The sequence below is a fragment of the Phalacrocorax aristotelis genome, chromosome 1 (genome assembly GCF_949628215.1).
Source record: "Phalacrocorax aristotelis chromosome 1, bGulAri2.1, whole genome shotgun sequence".
NCBI classification, from domain to species: domain Eukaryota; kingdom Metazoa; phylum Chordata; class Aves; order Suliformes; family Phalacrocoracidae; genus Phalacrocorax; species Phalacrocorax aristotelis.
Genome location: NC_134276.1, coordinates 161898564 through 161914781, shown reverse-complemented (window position 1 = coordinate 161914781; position 16218 = coordinate 161898564).

The following is a 16218-nucleotide window of genomic DNA, read 5'->3' as shown; positions in this document are numbered from 1 at the left end:
CTGCTCCAGCATGGCCCCAGGAGGGCACTGCTTGGGGTGCAGGGGGCTGCACAAAGGGCCCTGCGTTTTTAAAGCCAGCAGTGGTGTTATTTAGGTGGAAAAAGTGTTTCACTGTGACCATGGAGATTGTTTGTATTTCACTAACTGGCTGAGGAGACAGAGAGAGAGAAAGAGAGAGAGAAAAGACCTTCCTTCCCTCTGACAGGTTCAGGAATTTTTTCCGCTAATCAAGAAGAAAAACAAAACAGTTGTGCTGGGAGGGGGAGGGGAGGAAAAGGGGGGTCTCCCTGGTGTCCCATAAACCAAACGACTATGGACAAAACACCACAATCGCAGCACAGCCTTGTCCTGGAAAGTTTGAGGCAGCACTGGCTGGCCAGTGCACCTCTCGCTTGTGGGGTACCCTGCTTCAGAGCATCACGGGCTGGGCACGGGGCATGCTCTCTCCTAGAGGGATGAACAAATCCAGGTGAGGCTTTTGGTCCCTGAAGGGCAGGACCGGCACTCTCTGCAGCAAGGCAGATGGCCAGTGGGGCAGGTTTGTCCCTGGGGTGGGATTGGGGTGCTCTACTCATCGGAGCATCCCAGCAGCACTGTCAGCCAGTTGTAAAAGGGCAGAAATGGGTGCTTTTTGTATTTAGGTTTGACAGGGATGAGGCTCTCCTGGCTCCACTGAGGCTGCTGTGAGCAGCCCAGTAATCGAATAAAGCATTTTCCCAGGGCAGCCGCCTTCAAGTGTGTTAAATCAAACAGAAAGGAACAGCTGAACAGGATTTGCAGCTTTTTCCCCATGATATGTATTTTCCCTTTTCCATGGATAGTCCCACCGGGTATGCTTCAACCTATTGTTGTACTTATTTATTTACTCAGGTTTTGTATATGGTTTCAAAGCTTGTGGCCAGGAAGGAGCAACCCAGATGCTGCTACCGTGCAGGACAGAAAACCTGCCCCAGTTTCCCGCTCTGAACACAGATGCAGAGCCAGAAAGCAACCCCAAATACAGAGCTGAACCCCATTCCCTTCCCTCCCTGCTCTAACCCAGTCATTAGAAACTGGGATATTTCATTGCAAGTTCATCCTGTGTGTTTTTTCCAAGCAAGATGTTAGTTGCTTGGAGTGGTTTGGGTTAAGGAGCTGCTCTTCCTTTTGGAGAGAGGGCCATGTTGGGTGGATGGGTGTAGGAGAAGCCCTGGGAGCTTGGACGGTTCCCATTGCCACGATGAGGAAGAGCAGGGGCTGATACACCACCAGTTCCTGAGGAAGGCCAGCCAGCAACAGGGGATTTTTGCCAGCTGAAAAACATGAATATTTCTGAACCTGGATTAAAAAAAACCCCAACCTCTAAGGAATCTGGGTGCATGTGAACACTCATCCGGGAAGTGGAGGCCCTCGGGCAGCAAATGGCGGGAGCTGGCATGGTGCTGCCATGCCCACCACAGTGCTTCGCCTGCGCTGTGGGTGCAGCTGGGGCGGGATGTCATCACTGCTGGCAGCATCTCTGGCATTTGGGGTGCCCATGGCCACAAAGCCACGGCGTCACAAGCTTGACACCACCCAGCCCGGAGTCCCTTTCTTGAGTCACGACAGTTGAGTGTGGCAAAGACATTTTAGTCAGATGAAGTGCAAACACCAGGGTCTGGAGGAGACCTCAAACGGTTGGTTTTTTTGGAAGCAGGAACACCTCTGTAGGTGATTCTACCTGTACAACCAGGACCAGAAGCACTGAGCTGGGTCTACAGCATCCATGAAAGTCTCTCCACTGGAAGCTCCCCACCCATGTTTGATGGGCTTTCGGGTCCCCTGGAGACCAGGACATGACAACTCCCCTGCTAGGCCTCCCGCCAAGCTGTGGGTAAGGCAGGTGGGTCTTGAACCTCAAATGCGATGAGTCCTTATTGACTTGGAGTGGAGGGAAATAAGAGCCTGGTGAGACCTGGATGCCTACGCTCAGCCAGAGCTGGTACCATCTAGGACACACTGCAGGGTAAGGTGGGGGTGGAAGCGGTCACTGCAGTTCTTGAGTCTGGGAGAGCAACAAACTCTGTTGCTCCCCAGGCCTGGTAGGGCCTGAGTCCCTGGGGTATGTGTCACTGGATGGGAGAGGTCACAGTGCCAGGTTTTGGCAGTATCAGACGTGCTCTGGGTATGGGCATCTGCATCTCAGGTCTCCATTGCTCATATAAGGTGGCAGTAGTTCCCATCCATAGATTTGAAAATGGACCTGAGAAGTTTGTGAGACGCTGCAGGAACCAGCTACCAGGAGACAGAGCAAACTTATAAAGGAGTGGGAGGGTGAAGCTAAGCCCAAGAAAGGCGGGAGTTTCTTTTTGGGAGCTTTTCCTTTCACTCCTTTCCACCCCTCAGCCAAAGACCCCTCCTGCTTGCCAGGAAACTTGGTCAGGCAAGCATTTTGCCACCTGGCTTATGCACGCATCGGTCAAGGAAACAATTCTGCAATTGAAAGAGGAAATCTTGGTCCCGGCTATTTCCAACCTCTATTGTTTGTTACTCAACTCATGCGTTACACAGACCAGTAAGCAAAGCAGCAAGATTGCAACACTCTGCATGTGCTTTCAGACATGTAATTTTAGCATTGCAAGAAGGATTTGTGGTACCAAGAAAGCCCAGTTCTAAGGAAAGAGGAAACCTGTGATTCTGACACTTTATTTTGACCATAAAAGGAAGCAGATCATTTGGGTGACCTAACAGGTTTAGTCATTTCGGCTGTAATCCTCTGGGAGTCCAGCAAACCGCTGCTGGGGTTTTCCCATTCCCAAGGACCTGGGTTGCCTGGGAGCCCTGGGAAGGGCTGAAGTCCTTGAGCAACTGGAGCTTTGTGTCTCGGATTGAGCTCCTGATCTTTGGACCTTTGTTCTGGGCAGCACGGGACTCATGCACACCCCTTCTCAAGGAATCTCAGGCCAGAACAGGCTTTGCCAGTAAGTGTCAGACCTTGACACCATTCCTCCTATGGACCCTGGGTCATTACATGTGTTTATAAGGCACTTGTCAACATGTTGTCCAAAATCCTCCCACCTTTCCTGAATACCAGGGCTCTCCTCAGCTGCACATGTAAAAGGCTGTTTGAAAATAAGTTGAATTTAAGGAATTTAGAAATAAATGGATCTCTGTATGGAGCTCCTGCACAGCACTGGGGGCTGATTTCAAAGTGCAGCATGGCTTAGTCCCCTTCCAGTGGAGAGTAAAAAGGCCCTCCATGCTGGGAAGAAAATAGGGACCAATGCAAGGCAGCTCTTCTCTGCAGAGACAGAGACAGTGAGGAGCTGTCTCCACACTGACCAAAGGCAGCTTATCTGGTGTTGACTGCAGTCCTGCAGATACCCGACCCTGTGTCGCGGGGCGTTCCCCCACCAGGAATACACCACGGAAATAGAGAAACCTACCAAAACTGCAGTGGCTTGGTGGTAAGTCCCCCTGCAAACAGATGAGCACCAAACAAACTCCAGACATCACCAGCTCCTCACGCCACCACTGCAGGGCAAAGGCACCAGGTGCTGGGATGAGGCTGAGATCCCTGCTGCACACCCAGACGCGGGCTGAACCCACGCCCAGCATGCCCAAATTTTCTGCCCGATGGCTGCAGGGAGGGCTATCACCAGGACTCCCTCGTGAGCCTCCTGCAAGCCTGCTCAGGCCTCTGAAGCATGGCTGTTCTGGCCGCTTCCTAAAATGCAGAAGCACCCTTGGGGTTTTTTTTTAAATCTTGCAGATATAACATGCTTTCAATTCCTCAAAAATGGGGTTCTGCATGTGACCAGAGGCACTGTCCTCTTTCCTCCCCATCCCTTCCCCTATCACCAACAAACGTGTGTTCAGCTGGTGGTGGGAGCCGGGGAGTCTCCTTCTCCTTCTTTTTAGTGGTCCATGGGGCTACGACATGTGTCTCTTTCATTGAGAAAGTTACCAAACCCTGGTAGATTGCGACAGGGGAAAGTGGGAAGCTGGAGAAGGCAGAACAGGGGTGTGTTTTAAAGAAAGAAATCTTTCTTTTCCTAGGTACCTGGTTATGCAAGACCCTGAGGATCTTGATTTGACCGTGAGACAAAACCATCATGACATAGCGCTGGCCAAGGGTCAGCATTGACCCTGCTTAGTTTGTTGCGTCAATGAAAAGAAGGGGGAAACGAAAAGAAAAAGAGCTCTTCTTACTGCAGCACTTGAAAGAGCTGGATTGGAGATCCTGGCTCACCTCTGCAAGAATGGAGGGGCTGGGAGGGGGTCCAGGCAGTTGGCTGAGGGGCACCCTTGGGCTCTGTGCTTTGTTTGGGGGTGAAGCAGGGCTGTGGGTGTTTTCCTGCACCCCCGAGAGCTGAAGCAGAGCTGACAGAAGGAGAGTGTCCTGCGGGCTCCTCCATCACTGCACTGGTTCCCAATGGCGGCTTGGGGGCAGGGGAAGCACCAAGCACCCTTCGCTTCTCTGGAGCTGCTGAGAAACTTAGTATGGCTGCTGGGTCAGGGATTATGGAGAAGGAAGGGGCAGGAGAAATGTGCTTATTGAGAGCTAAATTCAACTGGGCAGACCAAAGTAACTTCAACTCCTGCATATCCCTGTCCTCCCCATGCACAACACCTCAACGGGGAAGAGAGTGGGGCTTTCTCATCCAGTGAAACCCCAGACTGCAAGACGTGAGCATGAAGTCCTTGCAGTATGTTTTTTCCAGTTGGCCAGGGTGGCCAAGGGCAGGACACGGGGACTCAGCAAGGCCCCACAGCCTTTCATCCTGCAGCAGGTGCCCTCAACCCCCTGGTGTGGGTTCACGCTGGTGTGCCCTGCTGCAGGGCCAGAGTACTGGGGCCGTACTGGAAAAGGCACTCCTAGGACACAGCCGGGAAGGTCAAACCAAGGGACAGGTGCCAGAAAAGGGGCCAAGACCGCCAGGGTAAGAAAAGATGCCAAGAGGGCTGGGCTGCTTCCATCTAGGGACCTAGTGGCCACGGAGGGGTGGCCCAGGCTGACCCCTCGCCCTGGGGAGGCAGCAGTGGAGGCAAAGCATGGGTGTGCAGGTGGCCAGGGTGGCCACCCGTGGGTGCCCTGTCCCCCCCCACTGGGCTGTTTTGCAGTCATCGGCCAAGGCAGGAATGCCAGGAATGCGAAATCCCGGCACACTGCCCCGTCGTCCTCCCCTCGGCTGCCCCCCGCTTCTCCGGCCCGTCGCAAGAACAGGATATTCACCCGAGCGACGAGCGACGTACACTCACACACATCTTGTTATCAGGAAAAAACACTCAGTCAGCGTCTGGAATGAGTTCTGATTAACTGTGTGGCCACCGGGTGTTTCTCGTGGGGCCACAGGGAAAGTGCCCGCTCATGACAGGGTACAGGCAGTCGGGCAGCAGTGAGTTGGAGTCACCGGGGCTGCCAACATGGAGGAGGGCTGGAGGTGAGTTTCGAGTGCTGGCACAGCCCTCCCATCACCCAGCAGTCCCTTGCACCCCGCTCTCCCTCCTGGCAGAGCTGCAGGGCAATCCTCTGCAGAGGGGAGTGTCAGGCCTCGTGGTGGGGGTTCACACCCTCCTCGCCATGGTGAAGCCGGGACCCTTAGGCTGAGCAGTGCCCCCAGCCCCATCTTCCTGTGTCTGCTGCCCTGAGTCATGTCAACACGTCCCCACTTCCAGCACAGGCTCTGCAAAGACGTCCTGTCTCAGGTAAACAGGATCTCGCTGCGCTGTGTGACCTTGTTTACCTCCCCGAAAGAATTTGGCTGGAATTTTTTTTTTATTTTTTTTTTTCTTCCTAAGGGCTGGTGAGTCACCCCGCAGCAATGCGTGCTGCCTTTCCACACTGACTCACCCCACTGCCCGCGCTCCCGCCTCTCCCTCCTGCCCCGCCGGCTCCAGGGCAGGCGAGAAGCCCCCGCTCACCCAATGATGCAACCTGCACTCTGGTGCCGATGGCAGTGCCGGTGGCCGTGGCGGTGGCGTCTCTGCCACAGGAAGCACGGCCGAGCGCTCGGGCAGCCCCTGTGCCAAAACACAGGAAGAGCGCTGAGAAATTACCCCGTGCATTGTCAACTCCAAAAACACCAAAGAAAGAAAACAAAACAAAGCAAACAAAAAATAATGTAAAAAAAAATTGGCCTCACTAGAACAATTGCCCAGAAGAAAAGAAAAGAGAAAAAAAAAAGAGGCCAATGGACCTGGCCTGGCGCCAGGACCCTTGTTTTCCTTTCCCAACACAATACACGTTAAATAATACTTCCTTCTCGCAACAAGGCCCTCCTGGGCCGGTTTTGCTTTTCTCCCCTGCTGCGTGGTGGTCGGTCAGCGTAGATGGCTCCTGTCATGGCAGCATCAGAATTTTAGGGCTGCTGCTTGTCCCCACTGCTGTGGATAGCCCGTTCCCAGCACCACGGAGGAGCGAGGGCCCTGTGGTTGGGCTGCCCATCACCCTCTGGCTTCCCTGTGGGGTGCAGGGGGCTTTTCAGAGCTTCTCCTAGCCTCTCCCACCCACCAGCATAAGCCAGACTTGGCTACTTTGCAGGACAATATCTCCTCAAGGAAGGCTAGGCAGCCATCTCAAGCCACCCCTGCATAGCCATACCCAGGCTACGAAGCCATCCATACAAGTTAATCACAGCGGTCATATCATATACATCAACCTACTGCCAGATTAAATAAAACAGAGTAACAAAACAATATACATCACAGGTGGGATGAATGGTTTCACGACATTTCTGGCCAGGCTTCCAGGCTGGGACGAGGGGAACCCCTGTTACTTGCACCTTGGCTCTTCCGTTCCCATTTGGCTTGCACTCAGATTTCTTCGGGATTTCTCTTCTCAGTGACAGCGTCACTGGCACCCAACCGACTGTATTTAAATGTCAGCATTGCAGAAGAATCCAAGTAAAACTGATTTTGTTTATTCTAACTTCTTTCCTGAGAAATTTAGCATCTGAGACACCACGCCTCTCATTTGTTGGCGGTGTCAATCAATGGTCTGCAAGGTGCTGATCAGATCTGTATCTCTTTAAGGATTATTGGGATTTCTGATTAAATAGCAGGTGCGAGAAAGAACGGAGTTGTCCTTCTAAAAATCAAAATGAGGTCTTTGTACACAAAACCAACATTACTTCAGCTGCATACGTATCTCCCCAGATTTCTACTTTCTTACGTGAGCACCCAGGCTTCCAGGCAAGACGGTCCCAGTAGTTCTGAGTGCTCACAGACATGGCACATCTCTGTTACTGACACGGCTCAGCGCTCAGTCAATAGCAGGCGCAGCTGGCCAGCCTTGTCCTGGCACCAGCAAAGAGGGCCAGGCTCTGCAGCAGAGGAGCGGACGGCAGGTCTAAGTAGACATCTGACGTACACGTCCGCTGACGCTCTGAGTTGAGCGAACTCATTTGTTTCAAGGATTGACTTTGTGCACTGACATTCCTAAGGCAATCCAGAAAAGCCAGATCCAAAGTCCCACCTCGCTGCATTGTCTGGGCTTAAACGTCAGCTCCTGGTCCTGGGTGATGGATTTGTGTTCTGGGTAATAACAAATGCATTGTGAAGGTGGCATCTTCTTGGCACTGTTTTGGTCTGTTCTTCTCTAACCCAGAAGATAAGCCCATCCCCTGCTGCAGGGTGTACATGGTCATTAACATCAGCAGTCAGGGTAACCTCTTGGTCAGTGAAAGCCAGTTTCTGAGCAAACATTAGCCATGTCAAAGAGGTTTTGGAGATGGATTAGTGGGAGGTTATTAGGAAGGAAATGGCAGCAGAGCTGGGATGCAGCACGCATCCCCACAGGCAGCTGTGTGTTTGGACTTCCCCTGTGCTTGCTTGGCCCTCCATGCATACCCAAACCCGTTCAATTGTGGTGGTAACTCTGGTCACCCACTGGGGCAGCAAGCTCACCTTTGTGGCCAACAGTGGGATTCACAGCAGACATCTAAACGTTGGCTCTGAAATGTCACCCAGTTGCCTCAGCTCCCTAAATAGCCAACAGAGTGAGATGGGCAGGTCCAGAAAGCAATTCAATTCCCTGGCTTAATTTTTTTAAGGTTGGGTTTGACTTGGGTCTGTTCAGCCTGGAGAAGAGAAGACTGAGGGGGGATCTTATCAATACTTATAAATATCTGAAGGGCGGGTGTCAGAAGGATGGGACTGGACTCTTTTCAGTGGTGCCCAACGACAGGACAAGGGGCAATGAGCACAAGTCAGAACACAGGAAGCTTTACTTAAACCTGAGAAAAAACTTCTTTACTGTGAGGGTGACAGAGCAGTGAAACAGGCTGCCCAGAGAGGTGTGGAGTCTCCTTCCCTGGAGACGTTCAAAACCCACCTGACACATTCCTGTGCCCCCTGCTCTAGGTGTGCCTGCTAAAGCAGGGGGGTTGGACAAGATGATATCCAGAGGGCCCTTCCAACCCCTACCATTCTGTGATTCTGTGGGGTGAATCGTGCTGTGGCAGTGCTCTCCATCTAGAGAAGGAGACAAGGGCTGCCAGTGTTTGCTTCATTTTCAATCAGCTCAATTTAAGGTGCTTAATTTTTAGCTGGCAAACATGAAGCACAGTGAATCCCACCTCAGGAGAACAATGTGCCAGTGTATGGCAAGCAGCAGCAAGTCCAGGAACACAGCTCCTGCCTTGATTTATTTAACGACTACAGTTAGTGCTAAAGTTTGATCATGGGAACCACTGCTTCAGCAAAATGCAGCTTGCTCAACATGCAGAGCATGCCTCATCCTCCAACAATTTGGAGGTTGTCAAATAATATGTCCCTCGGGGACCTTGAAACATGTAGGAAAGAGGAGCTGAGGCTAGCAACTTGCCTCTGAGTGTGGCGTTTTCCCTCGATCTGGCACAGCACTTGTCTTTATCAGCTACCAACCTTTTGCAATTCACCCATTTCTGATAACACAAGTGAAAACCTGGAATAGTCAAACCCAAACATTTAGGCCAAATTACCATGCGTATGTGTCCTCATGCCTGGTGGGAGCAAACAGTTTGACCATATTTGCCTCTACATCCAGGCCAGCCCCTGTTCTCGGTGATGGAGAGCGGTGCTGCCGGTGGATCTCCCTCCCGCCTGTGAGAACTTGGTGGAAACTTTTATCCAGCAAAATGTTTGTTGCTTGGCCTCCTCTGCTAAGGGAGCAGGTGCTGGAGGTTGTTTGGCTAGCTGATTAAACAAATCCCAGGGTTTCCTGCCAGAAAAGGCGAAGTCAAGGCTTTTCAGCTGCCTTGTCCCTACGAGCTCATTAGGCAGCATTCAGCAGCTCAGTTACCACTGAATATTCAGATTTGAGGCACAGAGTGTTGCCCTGGCCATAGCCCTAATCACAGCCACGAGTTCAGCTTTGAAATGGCTGTAGGAAATACCATGCAACTACCATAAAGAAAAGGTAATATTCATGAGAGGATAGTCCAGGTTGTCTCAGTACTGCTGTGAATATGCTCTTCAAACCATTTTTAATGGTCTTCATGACTCAAGCCTGGAGGGCTATGTAGATAAATGGTGGGCTTGGCTGGTCACGGGACACCTCGCATGTTGAAAGCTGTAGCAGTGTCAGGCCAAGTCACCACACTGAGGTGTTTTCAAGGCGACTATCAAAATGATCACTTCCCATGGCAACCCATCACAGGGAATATGTGCTATTTTGATTGGGAAAATCCATCCATAACTCTGGTCACTCCCCGACTTGTGCCCCGTTTGTGGCTGCTCTGCTCACTACAATGGCAAAGTCCAGCAGGATCCCATTTTGGTTAGGGAGGCAAGCATATGTCTGGGATGTGTGACAAAAACCTGCCAAGCTGATCTGCATCAGAGGAAGTGGGAAGCAATGGTGGTGACATCAGCCATGGCTGAGCAATGAAAAGTCATGTGAACATTTTTAAAAGGAGAGGTAAGACACTACCCCACTTATGTGGTATCTCCCAGCTCTCTCCACTCAGGTATAAACCTCCTGCAGATGATGTCAACCCTACGCTGGAAGATTGCTAGTTCAATGATCCACCGACATGTGACCCCTCGCTGCTCTCACCTTCTGCGAGCAGAGGTGTTACTGGAGATATATTTTTACATTCCTCATGCAATATGTGGCCTCGCTTAGTGTTTCCATTGCCATTTCTTTTGTACATCCCCCTTTAACAAACCACCCACTCCCAAAACCACTGGCTGCGGTCATGTGGAGCTGCAGCAGGCAGCTTTGGGATAAGGCACACCAAAAGCGACAGCTTTACGGTGACATCTGTAACATCGATTGTCTCTTTTTCCTCAGCTTTAAATTATTTACATGTTTATCTTACAAAATAGTTCTATTGACTGGCAGCTTCCTTTGCGTGAACTCCTAGGTGTGATGGTGACTAGTGACTCTACAGAGCCTACATCTTTTAGTGGGGTTTAGTTACCCACTTGACCAAATCAGGTCAGGAGTCATCTTTCTGCCAGGTTTTTGCAAGTAGACGGTGCTGTATCTGTCAATCAGGCTTTCCTCAGCAACAAATCTAACTACACTGCAATTTCAGGCTCTTCCTAAGAAAACTCTCTGAAATGCAGTCTAAGGCTGTATAATTTCAGACGGGAAGCGTAACTGCCTGCTGAGAAAAATGGGAACATACACTCCATTTTAAGCTCATTACAGAAAGGAATTACTTAGAGAGTCACGCGGATGCAAAGCTAATATCATCCTCTAGATAGTAACTGCTGCATCTAGTACTGCTCAGCAATGTGCAGAAATAGAAATGGACAGAAATCTACCCAGACAAAAGCCAAGATATTTTTTCTGATGTCATTCGGGCGCCCAGACCTGGCTCCTGAGCTGCGTTGGCCTGACCGTGTCCCGGCCGGCGCTCCCTCCTCAGACCCGTTCTCCCAGACACCTGCAGTTTTCTTTGAAGTGAGGACATGGAGAACATTTCCCAGACACATGTCAGGATGCAGAGGGAAAAGCAGAGAGATGGATTCTATCTGTCAACTCACGATGAAATACAGCGGCACCCCCCTGCCCCAGCCCCAAAAGAAAGCTTAATTTTTTCTAGTTAAAAAAAGTGTTTGGCTCAATCCCTAGACCAGCTGCTTCCTACAAAAATAAGAGGTATGCACGGTGTACAGAAAAGAATATTTGACATTCCTAATCAATTAGATAAGGGGAAAAAGCAGTCCATTTTCCTGTTCAAAATAAAATTATCGTGGTTACTACAGATTTCAAGGGCATTTATCTTTCAGCCTCAGACAGAGGGGCACTGAGTAGGCTGCAGGTTGCTGACCCGGGGCTGGAGAATGACTAAGCTGCCAGCTGGGATGGAGGAGCCCAGGCCCGGCTCCTGCTGGGACGGGAATAGCCGTGGCAGTCGCCAGCCAAGTCAGGTGTGCATTGGTAGAGCTGGGCTTTTGTGAGGACTGCGTCAGGCTGGAAATAGCTGGCAGCGCACGGGAGGGAGCTAAAACACTTCAAACCAAATTGTTCAAGGGAAGCACTCCCGGATCTTTCCCGCACGTTCCCTGGCTTTGAAAACTTGTATAAATATTTACCCAAGGAAATGCCAAGGAAATCAAGGTGAGGAAGAAGGTGGCTAGGAGAGCTACAAGAGAACACAGGTGCCTTCCCTACCCCAGTTCAGCTCAGGACATTTCAGTGGAAGAGGCACAACCTAAGATACATTGGGTATCTTCTACCCAAAAGCACAGGAGGCTCCAGGCACTGGGGCGGGTGTTGGGCATCGCTGCCAGCCCTGCAGCAGAGGCAGGAGGCACAGGCATAGTGGCATGGTGCCCTGTCCTCGAAGGGCACATGTCTCTGGATCACCAGCAGCCTTTAAGGCCTCTTCACGGGCCTCAGAGAGAAAAGATGAGGTTTTCGAGAGGACCAGCTCTGTTGTCTCCCAGTTCAGGGGAAAACAGCAGCCCCACATCACTGCCTTTTGCACCGCCTTGGTGCAGCCAGCGCAGGTAGGTGTGCAGGTCCTTTGCACGGGTTTTACCCCAGGCAGCTCCAGCCCCCCTGTGTGGGTCCTGGAGACTTCAGGCCCAGGCGGCTGTTTCGGAAGTCTTGATTGCTGCTGCTTTGCTTTTGCAATATCACTTCCATGTTCTTCCAGGATTTGTCAGGACATCATGTTTCCCCAGGAAAAAAATATGCAGATAGGGCAATGAAGCATCTGAGCCTACAAACCTCCACTCAGACCCAGAGGAGCCCTCTGGAGACTGTGCTCGCTCATGAAACCCTGGGCCTGTAGTGCCACCTAATGAACAAGTGCCATTCAGAGTCCACATCCGTGCTGTTGTGTTCAGGGAATTCAGACAAAGGTGGTTGCAAAGGCTTCCTCAGGGCACTTCATTCCTCTCTAACCCTTTTCATCCCTCTGCCAGTGCTTCAGAAATTACTTACTCGGTCCTTTCAACCCAGCTGTTAGGCACCAGATAATACTAATCCTGTTCTGTGGACAAGTCACAGAGCAGCTTTTTGCCAAGCCCAAATACACAAGGCAAGTCAACAGTAGTTGAGTAACAAATTAGAGGAAGTCCTTTCTCTGCATCACTCCTGGAAATGCTGCTTCCAAGGGACAGGGCAGGGATGTGACATGGTGTGGAGTGTTGTAACCTGCACCACCCTCCTGGGACTCGCCAGCTTGTTCCCTGTGCAACATCAGGGGCCTCCTGAGTGACAAGCCATGAACTCGTGATTTTCAGGAGGCAGAAGTTGGGCTCCATTTGACCAGCGAGGACAGTGGTCAAGCATGAGGGTCAGGAATGGCTCTAAAGGGCATTCCCTCAGGAAGAAACCAGCTGGCGCTTGGTTTTTACATAGGAAATCATCGATGAGAAGGAGAAAGAATGTCCCACACAAAGTGCAAGCTTGGTGCCAGCGGCAATGATGCCTCCCCAGACACAAAGAGCAAGACCAAGGTACCGAGGTGCCTCCCAGGACTGAATTCAGGTTTCTGGCCTCTGCTGATGTAAGGAGGCAGCCCAAAGGGCAAACCATTACCCAGGAGGAGGATTTGCCTAGTGGCAGAAGGCAGAAGGCAGAAAACATGTGAGAGCTCAATCCCTCCCTGGAGCTTAGTAGTTAGGGCTGTGCGTTCCTCCTACGCCACCATTTACATTCTCTGTCATGATCTCAGATCAGGCACCCACTGGAGCAGAGGCATCTTGTAAGGGTGTTGTCACAGAGTACAGCATGCGTTTTAAAGTTAGGTGTGAGGTCAGAGGCCTCTCCCAGAGAGTGGGAGAACTGAGCTAAGTGTTCTCCTCAGCCTGGAGGGACTGCAATGCACTCTTTACACTGGCCTAGTCTGCTCTACTCCACCTGGCCTGGCATGGCAGGGCATGGCTTAACGTGGTGTGTCTGTAGCACAGATGAAGAGCACCTCCTAGCTTCTGCATCCCAAGAGCATAACCCAGACACATCCTGCCTTGAAGGCTGGGCTTCAGCATCTGGCGCTGAAGCAGGAGATCAGAACACAAATGCCAATCACATCACAGCCCGCAGAGATGCTGAACCCTCAGCTAAGTGTGAAAGACTCTCTGGCCCCATACCTGTTTTTTGTTTCTTTCTAAGTTTTCAGAGTGCTTCAGGCATGAAGAAAGCGAGCACTGCAACTCTGTCCCCTTCACAGTGGAAGGAACAGGGGACATGCACTGTCTCATGTGCAAATAGTCCCCTGCAAAAGAACACATTTTTAGGGCTGAATGCTCTACAAGCAGGCAGTGCCCCAAGAGGATCATGCATGAGAGTGGGAGTTTTAAGCAATGAACAGCTGAAGAAGTTTCTATAGAGCATGTGGGAGCCAAGGCTTTTCAAAGACCTATCATATGTCCACAGATGGGCAGGCTTTCACTAAAACAACAAAACTCAAATTAATTGAAACAACAAAACTAAATTTCATTGAAACCACAAAAATATATAAAAAAAACCCCAAACCACAAAAGCACTTATTTCCTCTTGCCCACCCACACTTCAAGTCTAGGCTTCAGAGCACTGAAAATCCTGCTGCAGCTTCCTGTAGAGGAATTTATCTGAACTGTGTATTTTGTGCACCAAACCAGTGTACTTCACTTTTGCTGTGACACAGAAGAACTCAGCAGTCAAAGTGGCCCAGAGAGAAGGAAGACCATCCTCTAGATAAGTGTTTACCTTGGAAAGCGGAGATTGGCATTTCAGCACCTTCACTAGGACCCGTTTAGGTGTTTCACATGAGTCAGGCACTGGGTGACATGTACACACATGTACAGGTCAGGGACTGGGACACAGCTCTCCTCTTGCCCAGGAAAATAACCATGGAGATGAGCTGTGTCACACCAGTTCCCCTGCTCAGCGAACTCTGAGTTTGTCTTGCACCCAGCGAGACAACTTCAGTGGGTGAATGCGTGCTCCCCTTGCTCCTGAGAGAGATAATTGGTGTTTGCGGCAGCCTCCCAGAAGATGGGATTTCACAGCCCTGAAGACAGAAGAGGGGCTGGACCTTGACCACTGACACTGCTCGGAGTGTGCTATAATGTTGAGCTATCATTTACCATGTAAGGAAACAACAAGCCCTCTTCCAGCTGCATTTTCAAATAAAAAAATGGTAGCTGCTACTTTCTGCGCTGATCTTGTTCTGGGAAGGCTGGGAAGAAGCACCTACCTGGTGGTTCCCAGTCACACCTGGGTGTGAGGCAAGGTGCAGAGGAAAACTGAGCTACCCACCAAGTTGAGGGGACACTAAGGGAGAAGTGCCAGTTGTGTGGTGTTCAGAGGATCACAGCCTGGGATTCAGTGCACCCAAGCCATGGCCACAGTGAAAGGGAAATGTAGGGTGCTCTGATCTAAAGAGCGTGAAAGGCTAAAGTAGACAACTGTCATTTATGCCTTGTGGAGAAGGCCCATGCTAAAAGGTGCTAAGGGGGGAAGTGAAATGACATTGAGGCCACAGGAGGTATTCTTCTTCATGGCAGACCCCAACCAGAGCTCTCAGAGGGATCTACGCTTGAGCCAGATTATCTTACTTCTACCCACTAGGACTAGCTCCTTTGGCCAAGGCAAGGGGAATTCCACGCCCGTTTTCCTTGTGCGTGTTGTGTAACCCTCAGAGGCAGAGCACTACTTCGCGCTGGGGCTGCACCTCGCTGGCCATCCGTCTGCTGCTGGGAAGTCCCTGTGCTGGGAGCAGAGCAGAGCCAGGTGAGGAATGTGCAGCAAAAGCTCAGCTTTAAACACAGTGTTCGCTGGCTGCTGTCCCAAGAGCTCCGGGTAAACCAAGGAGCTGCCAACTGGCAGCAGAGGGCAGCTGCACTCTTCCCATGGGTTTTAAGAAACTAACATTAAAAGTACTAATCAATATGGACATAGCAACAGGGTTGGTTTTCTGGTGCCCCTGGGCTTAACTGCACAGATATTCAGCGCATCCTGCCTCTGCCTCAGCCTGCTCCACTTGCTGAGCCAGCTCCGGGTCTGGCAGGGCCGCTCTCCTGGGCCGGAGCAGTGCTGACCGTGCCCATTTGCTGTCCTTTATTTCTGCAACGGGTTGCCGAAACCACCATCTGCGTATAAAATGGACCTGTGCTTGCAGAGCAGCATGACGAGTGCCATCTACTGATAATTAAACATACCACACCACAGAGAGAGAGAGAGAGAAAGGCCGGTTCACCCATCAAGTCAGCGATGCATCGCAAATGGCATCGGCGGTACGCCTGTCCATGGCTGCCGGCTCCCGTGGCATTACGGAGTCGTGGCAGCACCGTGCTCGTAGGATGCCAAGGCTTGCTTCTGCTGCAAGGTTTTTTCTTGAAGCTTCACCAACCAGTGTTTCTTCAGGGATGTGCTGGGATGTTCTGAAGCGATGCTGATTTTTGCTGCAGTCTTCTGGAAAAAAAGTCTTTGGCAGGATTAGGCTTGGTAGAATATAAATGATCAGTAATAAATTTTTTGTGTTAATGTAAGCGCTTGCATCAACTGGAAGTTGAATCACTTAATCAGACTAGTAGCAATTAAAATGGTAATTTTTCTGTACTAGATTCTGCTTGTAATTTTTACTGAAGTAAAACTCTTTGAAGTTAATTGGAATTTTGATTAAAGGCTCCTGGATCTGGGTCTCTGAATTTGTACTGAAGAAGGTTCAATATTTGCTTTGGTTTTCTGCACATTGAGTTCACTGCTATATATTAGTGTGACTGTACAATTAGTCATAACAAGAACAACTCCAATAAAGATTGCTGTAATCTAGTTCTTGATACACTTTAGGAAAGGTCTTTTATCACAGAATGGCTTTTAAAGTATTGCTA